The 19,554-nt window shown below is 42.1% G+C and overlaps 1 pseudogene; it reads left to right on the top strand.

The window, feature by feature from the left end:
• The first annotated feature begins 1,518 nt into the window (after positions 1-1,518).
• Positions 1,519-1,629, top strand: LOC129693501 (U2 spliceosomal RNA; annotated as a pseudogene).
• Positions 1,630-19,554: the final 17,925 nt, after the last annotated feature.

Here is a 19,554-nt window from a genome sequence, read left to right as displayed (position 1 = left end):
TTGAGGTTTGCACCAATATCTTCTTTTTGTAGTCTTTTTCTTTTCGTTGTCTTTCAGAATTTATGTGTTTTGTTTTGTGTGTTGCCTGAATCTAACTGCAATACTGCTGCAAGCATTTTTTTAATTGTATCTGTACCTCCATGTACCTGTGCAAATGTCACTAAACTTGATGGGGAAAAGAATAAAAAAAGATAAGGAAGTATTTTTCCATATAAGATTCCAACATTTTTCATCCTATATCAGCAACCTGAAACCACCAGTGACTGACACTGGCATCAATATAAAAATAAATACCTATTACATCAAATTCCGATGCTCCAATCTACTCCTTTTTCATAATGTGTATTAGAGTTTGACCTTCAAACACATTACCAGGCAAGGAGTGAAGGGACAGGAGCAGTGAGGCACAAGACACTAAAGAGCCTTTCCCAACATTCACTGTTGATCTTTCATCAAAATTCCTATCGCCGTCATCATATTTCTTGATCCCAGAATGTACATAGCTCTCTGAAGATAAAGGCACTGAAATATATATTTCACTGAAAATACCTCTCTGAGTGAAGTCGTTTCCATTAGAGTTATGGCATCGTGCAGCACGGAAACTGACCATTCAGCCCAACTTGCTCATGCTGACCAAGATGCTCCATCTGCACTAGTCAAATCTGCTCATATTTGGCCCACATCCCTCTAAACCTTTCCTATCCATGTACTTGTTCTAATGTCTTTTAAATGTTGTTTTAATACCTGCCTCGATTACCTCTTCTGGCAACACATTCCATACTCCTGTGGCAATACATTCCATATATTCACCAACTTCTGTGTGAGAAGGTTGTCCCTTGGATTCCTATTAAATCTTTCCCCTCTCACCTTTTATTTACCATTTTTATTAGTCTTGGTCCTAAATGGTAACTTGCTATCATGTGACACAGCACTCAAATTTATGATTATTCAGAAATAGCCTCCAAACTACTATTCTGCCAACCCTGCTCTGAATGCAGTAGTCCTAAATCCATAATTTTACTTCGGAGTCACGTGAGTGACTATGTAAAGAACCCGTCCAGCACGCATGCGCGACATTGCGTTCACGCAGATGCAACAGCGACGAACGGGAGTACAGGCGCTCCCGCTACAAGCCTGAAGGAACGGACCGTTAGGTAAGTACTTACCTACAGGTTAACTCGCGACTTTGCTTCTCTTTGTTGCTCCAGGGGAACTGGAGACAGCAAAGCAGAACAGAGGGAAGCGGCCCCCGTTTGACTCCAGGGAAGGAGCGTTCCGTCAGTGGAGAGGGGAGAGGCGGCACTGGGACTGCACACGCTGCGGTCCACAGTCAGGGTACTGCGCCGATGCCCAGTCCGCTAACAGCTGTCTGACCAACAGCAGCAGACTGGAGGGAAATTCAAATACCGGCCGGTAATCCCTGCATACTCCCGACAAGGAGACTCGCCGCCCGAGAACTATCACACTTGGTAGTCATATACCAAAAGTATTCAAGGATAAAAATTGAATTAAGAACCCATCCCTTCTCGGCCTTTTGGCTAAGATCAAGTATAATATGTTTTTTCAGTTTAATATCTGATACGTCCCTTATCTAGGGACCATATATTACCAGTTCAGCATGCACCCCAATGGGTCTACCCTCCCACTAAAAAGAACATGAGGGACTAGCAAACTGGAATAGAATACTAGGGGTCATAAAGAAGCCAATATGAACCTTTGGCACCAAAAAAACCCCAAGATGGTGAATGTTACACCGTCATTGACTTTACCACTTGAGTATTCACCAGGTTACACACTTATGGAATATTGTACTACTAACCATGGATTTCCTAGGATACTTTATGGTAGACATCAGCTTAAAAGATGCATACTATTCAGTACCCATTCATAAAATTTCGGAGATAACTATTTACCTGGATGGGGTAACTATGGCAGTATAAATTATCGACTATGGCTAATATAAGCCAAAAACTGTTCCCAGATATCCAAACCAGCCCTGACACTATTAAGGAACAAATCGTCATGGCATGTCTCTATGATATTAACGATGACATATCCATGGGAATAGCTAATCAACAGCTTTAGCTACTATACTTATTTAGCCTGAGCCTGTCATACTATCCAGATAGATCTACGTTGACACCATCCACAACTATTGACTATCTGGTATTCAATTAACTCTACCCACTCATCTATAACATTGCCATAGGAGAGTCAGCATATGACACAACCTGTAACAATTAATGGTATCAATCAACCAACCACACAACAGTGGCTAGAGTAATTGGGAGTTAGTAGCAGCCTTTCCAGCTACTTAACTTGAACCTTTCCATTAAAACTAAGGTGCTAATGTTTTAAACTAAAAACCCACACCCAGAACATGGTGGCAAATGGACTAATCTGGAGTCGTCATCACTATAGACACTGGGTGTAAAACATAGTTGGAAATATTGAGTACGTTCTATTGGTAAAGCATATTATTCTGTAGTGCACCATTTTGCATGTTCGTTTATAAATTAACAACATCACAGTGGTGGCATACACCAACCACTTGGGCAGAATAAATCGATATCATGTGACAATTTATTTAACAATTGGTAACCGTAGGTCGCCAAACATATTCGACCATCAGCAAACTTACCTACCAGGTGAGCTAAATACTGTAAACAGACGTATTAAACCAAAGTATTTGCTGAAATTACAAAGCAATATGGAACACCAGATATCGATTTCCCTGTATTTCAATTGAATCACCACGTACCGATGTATGTCGCATGAAACCAAACTTGAGGCAGTGGCAATGAATTAGTTCCTGCTAAACTAGGGGGGGATCTAATCTATGTTCTCCCCCTTTTTTCCTACCTCATCAGTCAGGCACTACGGCCTCATCAGTCGGGTACTACGCACATGCCACGATAAATTAAACTACTGGGTTGCAGAATTGGGAAGGCCAATGCTGGGCCTGGATTCGCGACATGATGATAGCATCCTATCGCATATCTACTAGAGAACTTACTTGGCGAACATCAAGAGTGAGAAGATACTATTCAAATACAGGAACTACATATTCAACTACAACAAAACCTGTACTGGAGTTCCTGGCAGGTCTTCACCACAATGAAGGACTCAGCTACTGCGCCATCAACACAGCCAGTCAGCCTACTTAACTCGGACACCAGGACTACAGGCCATAGGGTACCTCCCGCTGGTGATCAAATTCAGGAGAGGCAAATCCCCCAGACCTAGGTACACCCAAATCTGGGATGTCAGTGTGAACCTGACGTGCCTTAAGGGATGGTCACCAGCCAGGTCCCTCACCCTGGAACAGCCCACCCTGAAGACGGTCATGCTGATGGCCTTGTCTCAGCACAAAGAGTCCAGTTTCCTCCATCTACTACGATTGGACAATATGGTTAACACTAGACCATGTTACATTTACCATTAGGGGCTGGTCAAACAGAGCAGACCAGGAACATCAGGTCTAGTCATGGAATTCCGGGCATACCCACCTGAACCATGGTTATGTGTCATGACCCGCTTATTGAACTACATCAACACAATAAGTAATCCTCGAGGGAGAGAAAAAGCCTTATGGGTCAGCCACAAGAAACCTTATGGTCGGGTGATGAGCCAAACTATCTCAAGTGGCTCAAGCAGGTACTGGGAGTTGCTGGAGTACATACTAACATGTATAAATCTTACTCCACCAGGGCAGCATCCACATCAGTGACTAAGAGGATGGACGTGCCTATGGACCACATCCTGGCTACAGCGGGGTGGTCTAGGGAGTATACGTTCCAAACTTTTATAACAAGCCGCTGCCAGAACCTGTATCGTTTGCAGAAAAAGTATTAGAATCTACAAAATATATAATTTAAGCCCGGGGGAGCATTTTGGTCTTGTTATTGTTAATAACACCATTATTGTATTTACAAACAGATTCATGGTTGATTACGATAACATACTTCCTCCCTCGAATGACTTTGGCAGCGAGTGAAGTATGAACTGTTACACGGTTTGAAATCACAGAGCTTTAAAATCTTCACGTAGTCACTCACGTGACTCCGAAGTAAAATAGTACGATTAAACGAGAACTTACCAGTTTGAAGTTTAATCTGTATTTTATGAGGAGTTACGATGAGGGATTACGTGCCCTCCACTCCCACCCTCAATAATAGAGATCAAACTGGTATCTAAGCTCTCCTTTTCTTTACTATATTTATTTCAATTACTGTGTCTTTCTGTGATTCCACACCGCTGCTTTGAAGTATGTCGCCCATGCGTGCTGGACGGGTTCTTCACGTAATCCCTCGTCGTAACTCCACATAAAATACAGATCAAACTTCAAACTGGTAAGTTCTCGTTTAATCTTACTATTTTCCTTAATTCCAACCTATTTATGCTCTTACTAACCAAGCCATCTATTGAGGATATTCACCTTGTCCAAGAATACAAGTTGTCTCCATGTCATTAATGCTAACCTATAAACATCCCACATAAACAAAAAAGCTCCTGCAATATTAAATTCAAAAGTCTGCTTATGTGTACAAACATTAGTTCTGATAAACAGTAGAATTAGTTTCAATTTATTCTCCACTTTAGTATTTGCTCTTTCTTATCAGTCCAAAGTGTTTTTGATGACATTCATTACATTACTGAAGAGGTATAGTAACCATATTAGAATAGAATAGAATAGAATGCCTTTTATTGTCATTCAAACAGCTTGGTTTGAACGTAATTGCATTTCTACAGTCTTAACATTACACAAAAAACCAAGACACACACTTAACACAATTTACACAAACATCCATCAGTGAATCTCCAACACCTCCACACTGTGTTGGAAGGCAAAAGTCTTATCTCTTCTCTTTATTCTTCTAACGCGGTCCAGCAGTCCAACTGCAACGTCGAGGCGACTGGGGCTCACGATGTTAAAGCCCCCGGCGGGTGATGGTAAGTCCCGCGGCCGTTTAAGCCGCGCCGGGCGATGTTAGGCCCCGCTCTGAGTCATTTAAACCCCGTGACTCCAGCGGGAGAAGTTGCTTTGCGGGAGCTCCAAAAAGTGATCTCCCACCAGGGACCTGCAGGTTCCAGATGTTCCTGTCCACCGCGCCTGCGGCCGGAGCCTCCGAAGCTCCGAAGTCGGGTTGCAGCCGCGCGCCACCACAGCTCTTCCCGTTCAGAAGACGGCCAGCTCCGCGATGGCGAGTCCGCAGGCACTGTGACTGGAGGCCTTAGGTTGGTTCCGGCCGGAGGCTGCCGCCGGCTCCACAATGTTAGGCCCAACGACACTGGAGACCCGACAGGGAAAAAGTCGGGTCCCCGTACAGGGAAGAGATTAAATGGTTTCCCCCACCCCCACTCCCCATATATACACAGTTAAAAAATAATAAAACTAGAATCAACCATACACTTAACGAGACAAAAATTTTTAAAAAAAGACAGACGAACTGCAGTCGAGCCGCTGCCATTAGGCGCCGCCACACAACCAATATATTGAGTATATTTTAATGTATTTTCTGACTTACAGACAAAATCAACTTGTGAATGTGTAAAAACTTAACCCGTTCGTTATCCAGGGACAGGCTGTGGAAATTTGTGAGTAAATGCATTCATCAGTCCAACATTTGAGTAAATCTCTTCGCCGCTGATTCAAGAGTGTCAAGAATTTTTAATTGTCACTAGACCAGGTGTGGACGCTTTGGGTCCCTGTCACACGGAAGTATTACATCAAAAAGGCCTCCCATTAAAAAATCAGCAAATGCACATATACAGGTTCTGTCATCAGAAAAAGTCTTATTGGAATATAACCATTAGTTGTGGGTGCGCCACCGCCGGGCCTGGCAACCCTCCTCCAACTGCGCATGCACGGATACTAGGCCTGCCAACATTTGTAAATAGCCCAGACTAGTTTTTTGAAATAATTTCCAATTTGATCGGAATTGTATCTCAAAAAAGTCAATTTTTTCTTAATTTCCAATGATTTGCTATAAAGTTTGATTCAACCAGACTTGGCTTTTTTTAATGTATGTGACACAAACTTTTTTGTTCCAATTGTATGTTTATAAAGGCACTTCCGTTACTTGTGCCCCTGAACACTAAATTCTGACTTCATTTCAAAGTTAGGTTTGTGTCTTAGATTGTTTATGTATTGGGCGGGTCCCCGTTGTGACACCAGAGATCGCCGTTGTGGCGTGAGTCAAAATGGCGGTTTCAAGATGGCGGCGGATCAACTGCGCTGGCAAGGCTGATGATCTCAAAATAGCGGTGGTCCCAGCAACCTGCAACTGCGCACGGGTGCATAGCGGGCCCGGCAAACCTCCCTCAACCGCACGCGTGAATCTGGTGGCCATTTTACAGTTGTGACGCATTGGGTTCCCATTGTGACGTTGAACGAGGCTGACAGACACGGCAAGTGGAAAAGTGATTTTTTTTTAGTTTAAAATGTTAATACCTTGCAAAATATAGCATCAATCTGAACAAAAACTTGGTAGTTCACACCCCAGGACAATGATGAATAAGGTGGGCCTAAAATTGTACCACTACCCTGTACTGTTTCGGGAACACATGGCAAGACAAGTGGAAAAGTGATTTTTTAAAGTCTAAAATGTCAATTACCTGTAAAATATATAATGTTTAAAATGTCAATAACTTGTAAAATATAATATCAATCTGAACGAAACTTGGCTAATGCACACTCCAGGACAATGGTGAGTAAGGTGGGCCAAAGATTGTGGCACTATCGTGTACCGTTTTGGCAGAGTTTCGGGAACACGTGGCACGGCAAGTGGAAAAGTGATTTTATAAAGTTTCAAATGTCAATAACGTAAAATAAAGCATCAATCTGAATGAAACTTACTACTGCACACCACAGGACAATGGAGAGTAAGGTGTGCCGAAAATTGTAGCGCTATTGTGTACCATTTTGCGAACACGCATACAAACAAACAAACAAACAAACAAGATGACAGTTTTGGTAGTATATATACTAGACAAAGTGGGACCCGTTGGGTACCTGTCACACGGGAGGCCTGGTCCTCCAACGCAATATTCAACCACTCACCTATTCCCCCAACAGAACCTTTCCCCAATGTAATATTTCACCACTCACCCATTGCCCCCAACTGTGCAGGCGCAGCTCATTTCCCCTCATCCCCAGAACTCCCTCTCCCTCCTCTTCACCCTCTCAATTCTTTTCACTCTCCTCCTCCCCTCCCAACTCCCTCTCTTACCTACCCCTCTCCTTTCCCCTACCCTCAGTCACTCCCTCCCTCCCTCCATAACCCCTCTCCCCTCCCTACCCCCCCCTCTCCCTCTATCTGTTTAAATAACATTAAACAACAATCCTTTCCTCGTCCCCTCCCTCACTCACTCCTTCTCCTTACAACATAACAAATCTCTTATTGCACTGTGAGTCCTGTCTTTGTTAACATTGTATCATTGGAACATTGCTGATGGGCAATTTATGTAAATGAGATCCCATTGTGACGTCATAGCTGCGAACTTCCACTGCAACTTCAAGTGATTTTTTCTCAAACTGGATTTTGTAAAGTTTAAAATGTGAATAACTTGTAAAATATAACATCAATCTGAACGAAACTTGATTAAAAAAAAAACACACCACAGGCCAATTGTGAGTAAGGTGGTCCAACAGTTGTAGCGCTATTGTGTATCGTTTTGGCATAGTTCCAGGAGCACATGGGCATGCAGACACATAGTCACGCAGACAGAATCACAAACAATATGAGAGTTTTAGTAATATCTATATTACTAAAAGTCTGATCTTGACCACTTCCTGTTGTTCTGTATATTGATTTTAGAAAAAATGCTGCCACTTATGGCTGTGATTTTTGGCCATCTTACTCAGAGTCCCCCTCCACTGTGCAGGACAAGAGGTTTTTCCCATTGATTAAAAATAAATGAGTTATTAGTGTTTAAAAAATGTTGAGATTCTCTCTCCTGAAGGCCACCCCCCTTCCGGAGGGACCATAAAACCCGGAAGTTTTGAGTGCCTCAGTCAATCTCTGCAGGATGGGGGATCGAGAGGGTCACGTCTCTCAGTCTCAGCTGTGAATAACACTGAACACATGTCTACTAAACCGTGAGTATGGTTTTAATTACCTTGAGCGCCCTTAATGTGGTTTGAAAATGAAAATGTAGTTGGTTTGAAATAAAGCGCTGCAAGTGGTGGTTGGTTTAAAATAAATCACTGCAAATGGTTGTTGGTGGTAGTTGATTTGAAATGGCAAATGATTAAAAGTCTAAACTTGACAACTTCCTGTTTGCACTGTATATTGATTTTAGATAAAACGCTACCACTTACGGCTGTGATTTTTTGGCCATCTTACTCAGTCCCCCTCCGTTCATCAGATGCAGAGGATTCTTCATATAAATGAAAAATAAAAGTGTTATTAGTGTTTAAAAAAATGTTGAGAATCTCTCTCCTGTCAATCACGCCATGAAGGCCACGCCCATTCCGGCACCATGTCCTGATGCCCTGAATTACGCCAAAACGGTACAAAATAGCGCTACAATTTTTGCACCACCTAAATCATAATTGTCTTGTGGTGTGTCTTTTTTTTTAGCAAATTTCGTTAAGTTTGATGTCATATTTTACAAGTTATTCACTTTTTTAACTTTACAAATTCCCACTTTGAGAAAGGTTTCTTCCAATCTGCACTGGCAGTTACCAGCTATGACATCACAATGGGATTGTCGCCTGACCCTCTACAACGTTGCTATCCCGGGACAATGAGTCCTTGGCAGCAAATGTCCTTCAGAGGAAGAATCTGCCAGGCTAATACAGCACATATGTGATTGCAAAGCCACAGCAACATGGTTGATTTTTTAATTGTTCTCTAAATTGAAAGTTTAATGATTATAATCATATAACCATATAACAATTACAGCACGGAAACAGGCCATCTCGACCCTTCTAGTCCGTGCCGAAAAAGTATTCTCCCCTAGTCCCATATACCTGCGCTCAGACCATACCCCTCCATTCCTTTCCCGTCCATATAACTATCCAATTTATTTTTAAATGATGAAAACGAACCTGCCTCCACCACCTTCACTGGAAGCTCATTCCACACAGCCACCACTCTCTGAGTAAAGAAGTTCCCCCTCATGTTACCCCTAAACTTCTGTCCCTTAATTCTCAAGTCATGTCCCCTTGTTTGAATCTTCCCTACTCTCAGTGGGAAAAGCTTATCCACGTCAACTCTGTCTATCCCTCTCATCATTTTAAAAACCTCTATCAAGTCCCCCCTTAACCTTCTGCGCTCCAAAGAATAAAGCCCTAACTTGTTCAACCTTTCTCTGTAACTTATTTGCTGAAACCCAGGCAACATTCTAGTAAATCTCCTCTGTACTCTCTCTATTTTGTTGACATCCTTCCTATAATTAGGGACCAAAATTGTACACCATACTCCAGAATTGGCCTCACCAATGCCTTGTATAATTTTAACATTACATCCCAACTTCTATACTCAATGCTCTGATTTATAAAGGCCAGCACACCAAAAGCTTTCTTTACCACCCTATCTACATGAGATTCCACTTTCAGGGAACTGTGCACAGTTATTCCCAGATCCCTCTATTCACCTGCATTCTTCAATTCCCTACCATTTACCATGTACATCCTATTTTGATTTGTCCTGCCAAGATGTAGCACCTCACACTTATCAGCATTAAACTCCATCTGCCATCTTTCAGCCCACTCTTCCAACTGGCATAAATCTCTCTATAGACTTTGAATATCTACTTCATTATCCACAACCACACCTATCTTAGTATCATCTGCATACTTACTAATCCAATTTGCCACACCATCATCCAGATCATTGATGTACATGACAAACAACAGTGGACCCAACACAGATCCCTGTGGCACCCCACTAGTCACTGGCCTCCAACCTGGCAAACAACCATCCACCATTACTCTCTGACATCTCCCATTCAGCCACTGTTGAATCCATCTTGCTACTCCATCATTAATACCCAACAATTGAACCTTCTTAACCAACCTTCCGTGAGGAACCTTGTCAAAGGCCTTATTGAAGTCCATATATACAACATCCACTGCTTTACCCTCATCAATTTCCCGAGTAACCTCTTGAAAAAATTCAAGAAGATTAGTCAAACATGACCTTCCAGGCACAAATCCATGTTGACTGTTCCTAATCAGACCCTGTTTATCCAGCTGCTTATATATATTATCTCTATGTATCCTTTCCATTAATTTGCCCACCACTGACGTCAAACTAACAGGTCTATAATTGCTAGGTTTACTGTTAGCCCCCTTTTTAAACAATGGAACAACATGCGCAGTACGCCACTCCTCCGGCACTATTCCCGTTTCTAATATTTCTGTCATAGCCCCTGCTATTTCTACACTAACTTCCCTCAATGTCCTAGGGAATATCCTGTCCGGAACTGGAGATTTATCCACTTTTATATTTCTCAAAAGTGTCAGTACTTCTTCCTCTTTGAATCTCATTTCCATAGCTACTCTACTTGTTTCCCTTACCTCACATAATTCAATATCCTTCTCCTTGGTGAATACCGAAGAAAAGAAATTGTTCAATATCTCTCCCATCTCTTTTGGCTCTGCAGATAGCTGTCCACTCTGACTCTCTAATGGACCAATTTTATCCCTCGTTATCCTTTTGCTACTAATATAGCTGTAGAAACCCTTTGGATTTATTTTCACCTTACTTGCCAAAGCAACCTCAAATCTTCTTTTAGCTTTTCTAATTTATTTCTTAAGATTCTTTTTACATTCTTTATACTCCTCAAGCACCTCATTTACTCCATGCTGCCTATAATTATTGTAGATCTCTCTCTTTTTCCGAACCAAGTGTCCAATTTTTACTATTTCCTTTCAAACGAACAGGGACATAAAGATTCTGTATTAAAATGTCACCTTTAAATGTCCTCCATTTCTCTTCCACATCTTTCCCATAAAAACACAAACTGTCCCAATTTACTCCTTTTAAATCCTTTCGCATCTCCTCAAAGTTAGCCTTTCTCCAATTAAAAATCTCAACCCTAGGTCCAGTTCTGACCCTCTCCATAATTATATTGAACCTAATGGTAATGTGATCACTGGTCCCGAACTGTTCCCCAACGCATACCTCTGCCACCTGACCCGTCTCATTTCCTAACAGGAGGTCCAGCACCGCCCCTTCTCTAGTAGGTACTTTTATGTATTGCTGCAAAAAACTATCCTGCACACATTTTACAAACTCCAACCCATCCAGCCCATCCATGCTCTTCCAATTCTCGCTCCCCATTTAGCGGTCTATAATACACCCCTATAAGTGTTGCTACCCCTTTCCCATTTCTCAGTTTCATCCAAATAGCCTCACTAGACGAGCCCTCTAATCTATCCTGCCAAAGCACTGCTGTAATATCTTCCCTGATAAGCAGTGCAACACCTCCTCTTGCCCCTCCAATTCTTTCAAACCTGAAGCAACGAAATCCTGGAATATTTAGTTTCCAATCACGGCCCTCCTGCAACCATGTTTTACTGATCGCCACAACATCATACTTCCAGGTGTCAATCCAGGCTCTAAGTTCATCCACCTTACTTACAATGCTCCTAGCATTAAAGTATACACATTTAAGAAACCCACCCTCTCTTATTCTCTGTTTATTGTCTTAGATTAGATTTGGATAACAAAAGATGGCCTTGTCAGTAGCACCTACATCACATTAAAGAATAAAAAAATGTTAGTGCAATTGCACTTTATTCAGGGAAATGTTTCCCAGCTGTAGCCCAGCAGGCCAATATTCCACCTCCAGTTTAAATTCCATTTGGAATATTTTGGAGGACCAAGAAACCAAGAACCAAGAGGATGAAAAAATGAGCCGACCTTGGGGGGCTATGGGTGAGTGGTGGAATATTGCATTGTGGGAACGGGTGAGTGATGGAATCTTGCGTTGGGGAACGGGTTGCGTTAGGGGACCAGGCCTCCCGTGGGGGCTATGGGTGAGTGGTCGAATATTGCATTGGGGGAACAGGTTGCTTTGGGGGATTAGGCCCTCCCATGTGACCAGGACCCAACGGGTACCACTTGGTCTAGTTTCTTGTAAATAGACAATTGAGAATGAGATAACTATATTTTAGAAGATATCCTCTCTTTTTCATGTCGACTTGAAATAGAAAACACAGTAAAAATAATATGGGAGAAATAACTTGAACAAGCAATGTTCAGTGATGAATGGGTATTAAATCTCAAAACAGCACGCACAGTATTAGTGTGTAGTAAATTAAAGGGAAGACTTTAAATAACTTGTCTGTGATGCTACACACTAGCATGAAGACCAATGTAGTATTTAGGTGAAGAATGGTACAAGAGCTACGATTTGATCAACATAAACAAACAAACATAACTGAAATAAAAACTGAATGCTACGAATACAACCAGTAGAGAAAAAAACGAACTAAATTTTAAATGAATTACCTCTCATTTTTTCCTGTTTTAGTTAGACATTTTACCCCTATTTTATACAATCATTTTATGTAATTATAACTGATTGGCAGCTACATTTATGTTCTTTATCATTTTTAGTTTATACGGATATCCACAGAGTAAAGGTCTGTCTGTTCCGATCAGTTTTATTATTTGATCTGTAATTAATTCTCTATTATCCAATTTATATTTTCCATTTGTGTATTATTATTATTATTATTATTATTATTATTATTATTATTATTATTATGTGGTAAGTTTCTTCATTACTGACCAAGATTATACTGAGGAGCATCATCATGTGAAAATGTGTATATAGTCTTTTTATGTAAGGAATAAAAATGTTAGTTAAATCAGCATTAATTATGATTGATGATAAACATTAACTATTTGAAAATGTGTGATTAATAAAATTATTGTGGTATAACAAACCATTTAAAATTAATGCAGATAACATTAATATGTTCTTCTGTTGGTCAATTACTGCTTTAACCCAAGTGTCAGATCATATTTTCTTCAACTGCATTTTTCTTTGATATCATGCCTTTTCCCAATAATCCAACTTCATGCTGACACCACAAATATTTTGAACACCGCAGACTTTTTTTTAAAACAGTATATTCATTAGTTGCCATGGCACTGTATTACTGAATAGTTGGAATGCTTTATGTTTGGTTGCAGTAAATGCTGAGATGCTCATCCATTAAGCAATTCCCCTAGTTCCCCTAGTCCTTACCTTCCACCCCATCAGCCAAGGCATACAGCACATAATCCACCAAAAATGGATTAACGATCTTGATTACACTTCTTCCCACCCTGCTTCCTGCAAAGACTCTATCCCCTACTCCCAATTCCTCCGTCCACGCCGCATCTGCGCCCAAGATGAGGTGTTTCATACTAGAACATCCGAGATGTCCTCATTCTTTAGCGAACAGGGGTTCCCCTCTCCCATCATAAATGAGGCCCTCACTCGTGACTCCTCAGTACCCCACAGCTCTGCCAATGCTCCCCCTCCCCTTAGTCCCAACAGAGACAGATTCCCCTAGTCCTTACCTTCCACCCCATCAGCCAAGGCATACAGCACATAATCCACCAAATATTTTGCCACCTCCAACGGGATCCCACCACGAGCTGCATTTTCCCATCTCCACCCCTTTCTGCCTTCCGCAGAGACCGTTTCCTCTGCAACTCCATGGTTAACTCATCCCTTCCCACCCGAACCACCCCCTCCCCAGGTACCTTCCCCTGCAACTGCAGAAGACACAACAGATGTCGCAATACCTCTTCTGTTGACTTTGGCCAAGGACCCCAAAAGTCCTTTCAGGTTAGGCAGAAGTTCACTTGTACCTCCTCCAATCTCATCTATTGTATCCTTTGTTCAAGGTGGACTCATATACATCGTCGAGATCAAACGTAGACTGGGCGATCGTTTCGCGGAACACCTTCGTTCAGCCCTCGTGAACCAACCTGATCTGCTGGTTGCTGGACACTTTAATTCTCCTTCCCATTCCTAAAAACCTTTCTGTCCTCGGTCTCCTCCTTTGTCAGAGTGAGGCTAAACGCAAATTGGAGAAACAGCATCTCATATTTTGCTTGGGCAGCTTACAGCCGTGTCGTATGATATTGATTTATCTCACTTCAGGTAGCCCCGGCATTTACTCTCTCTCTATTCCTCCCCCACCAAGTCGTACTAGCTTCTCATTTTCACCCGACAAACAGCTTACAATGGCACGTTCTCTTTATCGTTACTTTTTTGCATATCTTTCATTCATTGTTCTGCATCTCTCCACATCACCATCTATATCTCTCGTTTCCCTTATCCCTAACCAGTCTGAAGGATCTCGGCCCGAAACGTCACCCATTCCTTCTCTCCAGAGATGCTGTCTGTCTTGCTGAGTTACTCCAGCTTTTTGTGTCTAACCATGGATTTAACAATTTACGTGTATATAGCACCACCTATTTTATAAACGTTCTCTTAAGTTACAATCAGCTGGAAGAGGCTAGGCAGTTCTGTATGCTTCTCTGCCATTTGATTTGATCATGACTGATCATCCAAATTCATCAGCCCATTCTTGTTTTCTCCCCATATCACTGGATAACATTAGTTCTTCTCCAATTCATTGGACCTGTTCCAGGATCTCTAGAACCATATAAACCATATAACAATTACAGCACGGAAACAGGCCATCTCGGCCCTACAAGTCCATGCCGAAACAAAGGACTTGGAACTTGGAACATGACCAGGAATGCATCCATTTTATTTTTCCAGAACTACTCCCTCAGTACGTTGGGATGTGGATTATGAGGCCATGAGAATTTGTTGGCTTTTAATACCCTTTGTAAAGTCAGAACTAAATTATGTGTTTAATTGGTCTGCCTCTTCTTTGCTCCCCATTGAACATTTCCACATTTCTGAGTGCAAGAGATTTGAAGTTATTTTTTTCCCAAATCCTTTTGTCTTCTCGTCGTCAAGATGCTTCACGTTAGAAATGGTAGTCATTAGATGAGAAGGTGCAAACCACTACAAAGAGGGTGATCTCCACTTAGAATGTCACGTAAAAACAGAAAGGTGAAAGCTTGCTGGTGGATTTGACAGTGTAGGTTTCAACTTTTCTTTAAAATGAAATTGAGGGTGGGGTAGTATATTTACCCAAAAAGGAAATTGATAGGTGACGTAAAATTAACCATCTGTGCCAAGTAATGAGAATTCAGAAACAAGAGACATTAAAGAAACAAAGGATCTCAGTACCTAAGGAAATGAGTAATGTGAGGTAATGTGAAAATATGGTACAGATTTTAAAATACCAGAATTTTTAATATGAAATTAATAATGGTTCAAATTGGATTATAACTAATATCAGAATATATGGGGTCAGTGTTGAAGCTAGAGGTTTATAGTACAGAAACAAAATACTGGATTGATTTTTTAAATTAAAAACATATTTTGTATTCATAAAAATAGAAAATTGTAATTAATTTATTATTAGCTTAGTATGTAAACATATAAGGAATTTGATTTGCCAACAGTCATACAAAAAGCAACAAGATATATCTATAAGTAGACAAAAGTGCTGGAGAAACTCAGCGGGTGCAGCAGCATCTATGGAGTGAAGGAAATAGACAACGTGTCGGGCCGAAACCCTTCTTCAGAAGGGTTTCAACCTAAACGTTGCCTATTTCCTTCGCTCCATAGATGCTGCTGCACCCGCTGAGTTTCTCCAGCACTTTTGTCTACCTTCGATTTTCCAGCATCTGCTGTTCCTTCTTAAACAAGATATATCTATATCTATCTATTCTTTATGCTATTACTAAAACTATCATCTTGTCTTCCAGTTTGCGTTTTTTTTAAAATTTGTGCAAAAATGGTACCCTATATCGCTAGGATTTTTTGCCACCTTACTCACCTTTCTCCCCTGCTCCAAGCGCACCAAGTTTTGTTCCGATCGGTGAAATGTTTGAAACGTTATGAATGGTTCAAATTGGATTATAACTAATATCAGAATATATTAAAAAATCGTGAGATCAGCAGATTGGTCTTCTCGCCTATCAGTCACTATGAAGGTAACACCCTTTCCGGCATACCCGGAGGCAGTGTTGAGTCCGTGAGCAGCATGTGGGAGACCAGCATGACAAGACAGGAGCTGTTAAGTTGAACCGGAAGCCTCTGAGTGGTCGGAATGGGACCGGGAGCTACTGAGTGAGGCCGAAAGCTGAAGATGCGGGGTGAGCGTTTGGGGACCAGCCCTCCCGTGTGACAGGGCCCCACTTGGTCTAGTATATGTGTCTTTTTACAATACTGCACACAAAAATGTGAAGTGGGGTCAAATTTCAAATTCCTTCAAAAAAGATTACAAGCACTTTATTGGGTTCATGACTAACATAGTATCAACAAAAAAATATAAGAACAGATAGCATATTGATGGAAAGTTTCCGAAAATGGCATCAGAATATACAAATACATTTTGTGCAACGATTGTCGCGTGATGTCCATCAGTGACCTCGATGGCACAGTAAATGCACATATTTCTTATTCCTTTCTATGTTTATGAATACCACGTGGAACAATAAAATTGGAAAAACAGTTTCCACTTCATTCACCAGATAGATAGATAGATAGATAGATAGATAGATAGATAGATAGATAGCCTTTTATTGTCATTCAGACCGAAGTCTGAACGAAATTGCAGCAGTCATACATATAATACAATACAATAAAACAACAATAAACCCATATTAACATCCACCACAGTGAGTCCACCCAGCATCTCCTCACTGTGATGGAGGCAAAAGTCTTAGGTCTGCAGTCTCTTCCCTCCTCTTCTCCCTCTGCGCTGGGGCGATACCCCCCCCCCCCCCCGGGCGATGTTAAGAACAGTCCCGCGGCTCAAACACCGCGGCCCGGGGTGGTTGAAGCTGCCGCCCACCAGTCCTGCAGACGCAGCCGCTGGCCCGCGGCCGAACCCCGGACTCAGGCCACCACCACCAGAACACCGACCCAGCCACCCTCACGTGAGTACTGCGCCGTCTTCAGCCTCGGGCTGGGCCGCCCCGACTTGGGCGCCGAACCTCCCCCGGACCGGGCCGCCCCGACTTGGGCGTCGCTTCTCCCCCGGACCGGGCCGCCCCATCTTGGGCGTCGCTTCTCCCCCGGACCGGGCCACCCCGACTTGGGCGTCGCTTCTTCCCCGGGCCGGGCTGCCCCGACTTGGGCGCCGAACCTCCCTCGGGCTGCCAGCGCCGCACCTTCCCGAGCTCGGCCGCTCCGACAGGAGCCTCGTTCCACCCTCGGGCTGGCCGTCCTCACGGGAGCGTCCCAACCTCTTCCAGCCCTGAGCCGGACCACCCTCACGGGAGCGAGCTCAGGGCGAGTCCTGACGGTGCTCTGCCTCCGGAGCCTCGAGATCGTCAACTCCATTAGTCCTCAGCACAGACGGAGGCAGAGAAGGGGAATACGATAAAAAGGTCGTATTCCCCCACAGGGAGAGACTGCAAACCCCGTTTCACCCCCCCCCCCCCCCAAAAACACAAACTAAAACCAAAAAACTAGACTAACCAAACAAAATAAACAACATAAAAAACACAAAACAACGGGACTGCCGGTAAGCCGCTGCAGCCAGAGCCGCGCCGCCACTCCGAAGATCATGTAGTAGAATACGGATCCATCTGAGTGGACACCGCAATACGCGTTACACATCATGCACACAAACGTACGTTGCGGTGGACACTACAAGCTTTGGTATCCCAGAAAATGAACGTTATATTACTAGCGAAAACCAAACATTTTCACCAATGTGATCTAAATGGTGCATTACCTTATGGATTTGAGCTATATCGATGGCTGATGATTCGTCAGAACGTTTGATTTTATGCGTTTTTTTTGTAAGTAAAATGTCTCCAGAACAGTCTTTGCGGAGATTCCCGAATTTGACACGAAGGAAAGCAGATGGCGACTTGGTCCGTACGAAAGGTAAACAAGAGACAGAGACAGCGTGTTGCCAAATTGCGGATTGGCTCTGTTTCTTAGTTTTGATGACCAATTTATGTACAACATTTTTTTTTAATTGATTTAAAAAAGTTGGAAAATATATGGTAAACGATCATTTTTGACACCATGATGTTTTAGATGTATTAAATTGTTAAATAAGAGAAAATAATTAACTTGCCCAAAAATTGCTACACTAGGACACCTCGCTGGGTTTTTGAAAAGCATTAGAGGTTTGGAGCCTCTGTGATTTAACTTACGGAGGTACCGACCCTGATAACGGTCGTTGTGACAATGAACACCAAGCACAATGACCATTACGGGATTTTTACTGTACTGAATTATCTTTATGTTACTGTATATTTCTCCTGGTATTGATGAAGATATTTCCCTAGATCATCATCAAAACGTATATGTATGATGGGTCATATAAAGTTTATTCATGAATTAAATATTTATGACTAAATGTGGCAGAGTTTTTAATGTTGCATTTTTCGTGTCCGAATTGGTGGTTAAACGATGAAGATTTGTTTGTCATGAAAAAAGTTTTTGACTTTCAGTCTTGGTTATCTATTCATATCTGTTATTTATAAGGTTTCACATGATGGGTAGATTTTTGTTAAGAACAGTGTAAAAAACTGAATAATAATCTTGTTCCTCGAAGTCTCTCCAGTATTGTAAAAAGACACATATATAGTACAAAAGCTCACACCTTGATAGTTATTCTGTCTGTCTTCTCATGTTTTCCTGGAACTACGCTAAAACGATAAAAGATAGCGCTACAATTTTTGGCCAACCTTACTCACCATTCTGTGGTGTGTTTTTAAAAAATCAAATTTTGTTCAAATTGATGGTATATTTTACAAGTTATTCATATTTTAATCAATACAAAATCCAGTTTGACAAAAATCACTTGAATTTGGACATGGCAGTTAGCAGGGAATGACATCACAATGGGATCTAATTTACATAAACTGCCCATCAGCAGTGTTTCACCCCCCAATTACATCACAATGGGATCTCATTTACGTAAAATAAAAAACACAGTAACATTCACGTCACAATGACATCAAGGGGGTAGGGAGGGGAGGGTTTATGGAGGGAGGGAGTGACTGAGGGTAGGGGAAAGAAGAGGGAGGGTGAGGTGAGGGAGGAAGTGGGGGAGGTGAGGAGAGGGGAAAGAAGAGTGAGGGTGAAGAGGAGGAGGAGGGAGTGCTGGGGGATGAGGGGAAATGCGCAGTTGGGGGCTATGGATGAGTGGTGGAATATTGCGTTGGGGGAATGGGTTGAGTTGGGGGATTGGGTGAGTGATGGAATATTGTGTTGGGGGAATGGGGCCGAACAGGTCCCACTTGGTCCAGCATTTATTACTAAACCTCTCATCATGTTTGTTGGCATGCGTACATGGATGTGATATCCCAAACCCCACCAAAATGGTACACAATAGCACTACAATTTTTAGCCTACCTTACTCACCATTGTCATGTGATGTAAATTACACAATTTTTGTTCAGATTGACATTAAATTTTACAAGTTATTGATATTTAAAACTTAAAATTACTTAAAACAGCGCCCCCACTTGCCGGCCGTGCCTG

The sequence above is a fragment of the Leucoraja erinacea genome, chromosome 2 (genome assembly GCF_028641065.1).
Source record: "Leucoraja erinacea ecotype New England chromosome 2, Leri_hhj_1, whole genome shotgun sequence".
NCBI classification, from domain to species: Eukaryota; Metazoa; Chordata; class Chondrichthyes; order Rajiformes; family Rajidae; genus Leucoraja; species Leucoraja erinaceus.
This window is presented reverse-complemented; position numbering and strand designations above follow the sequence as displayed.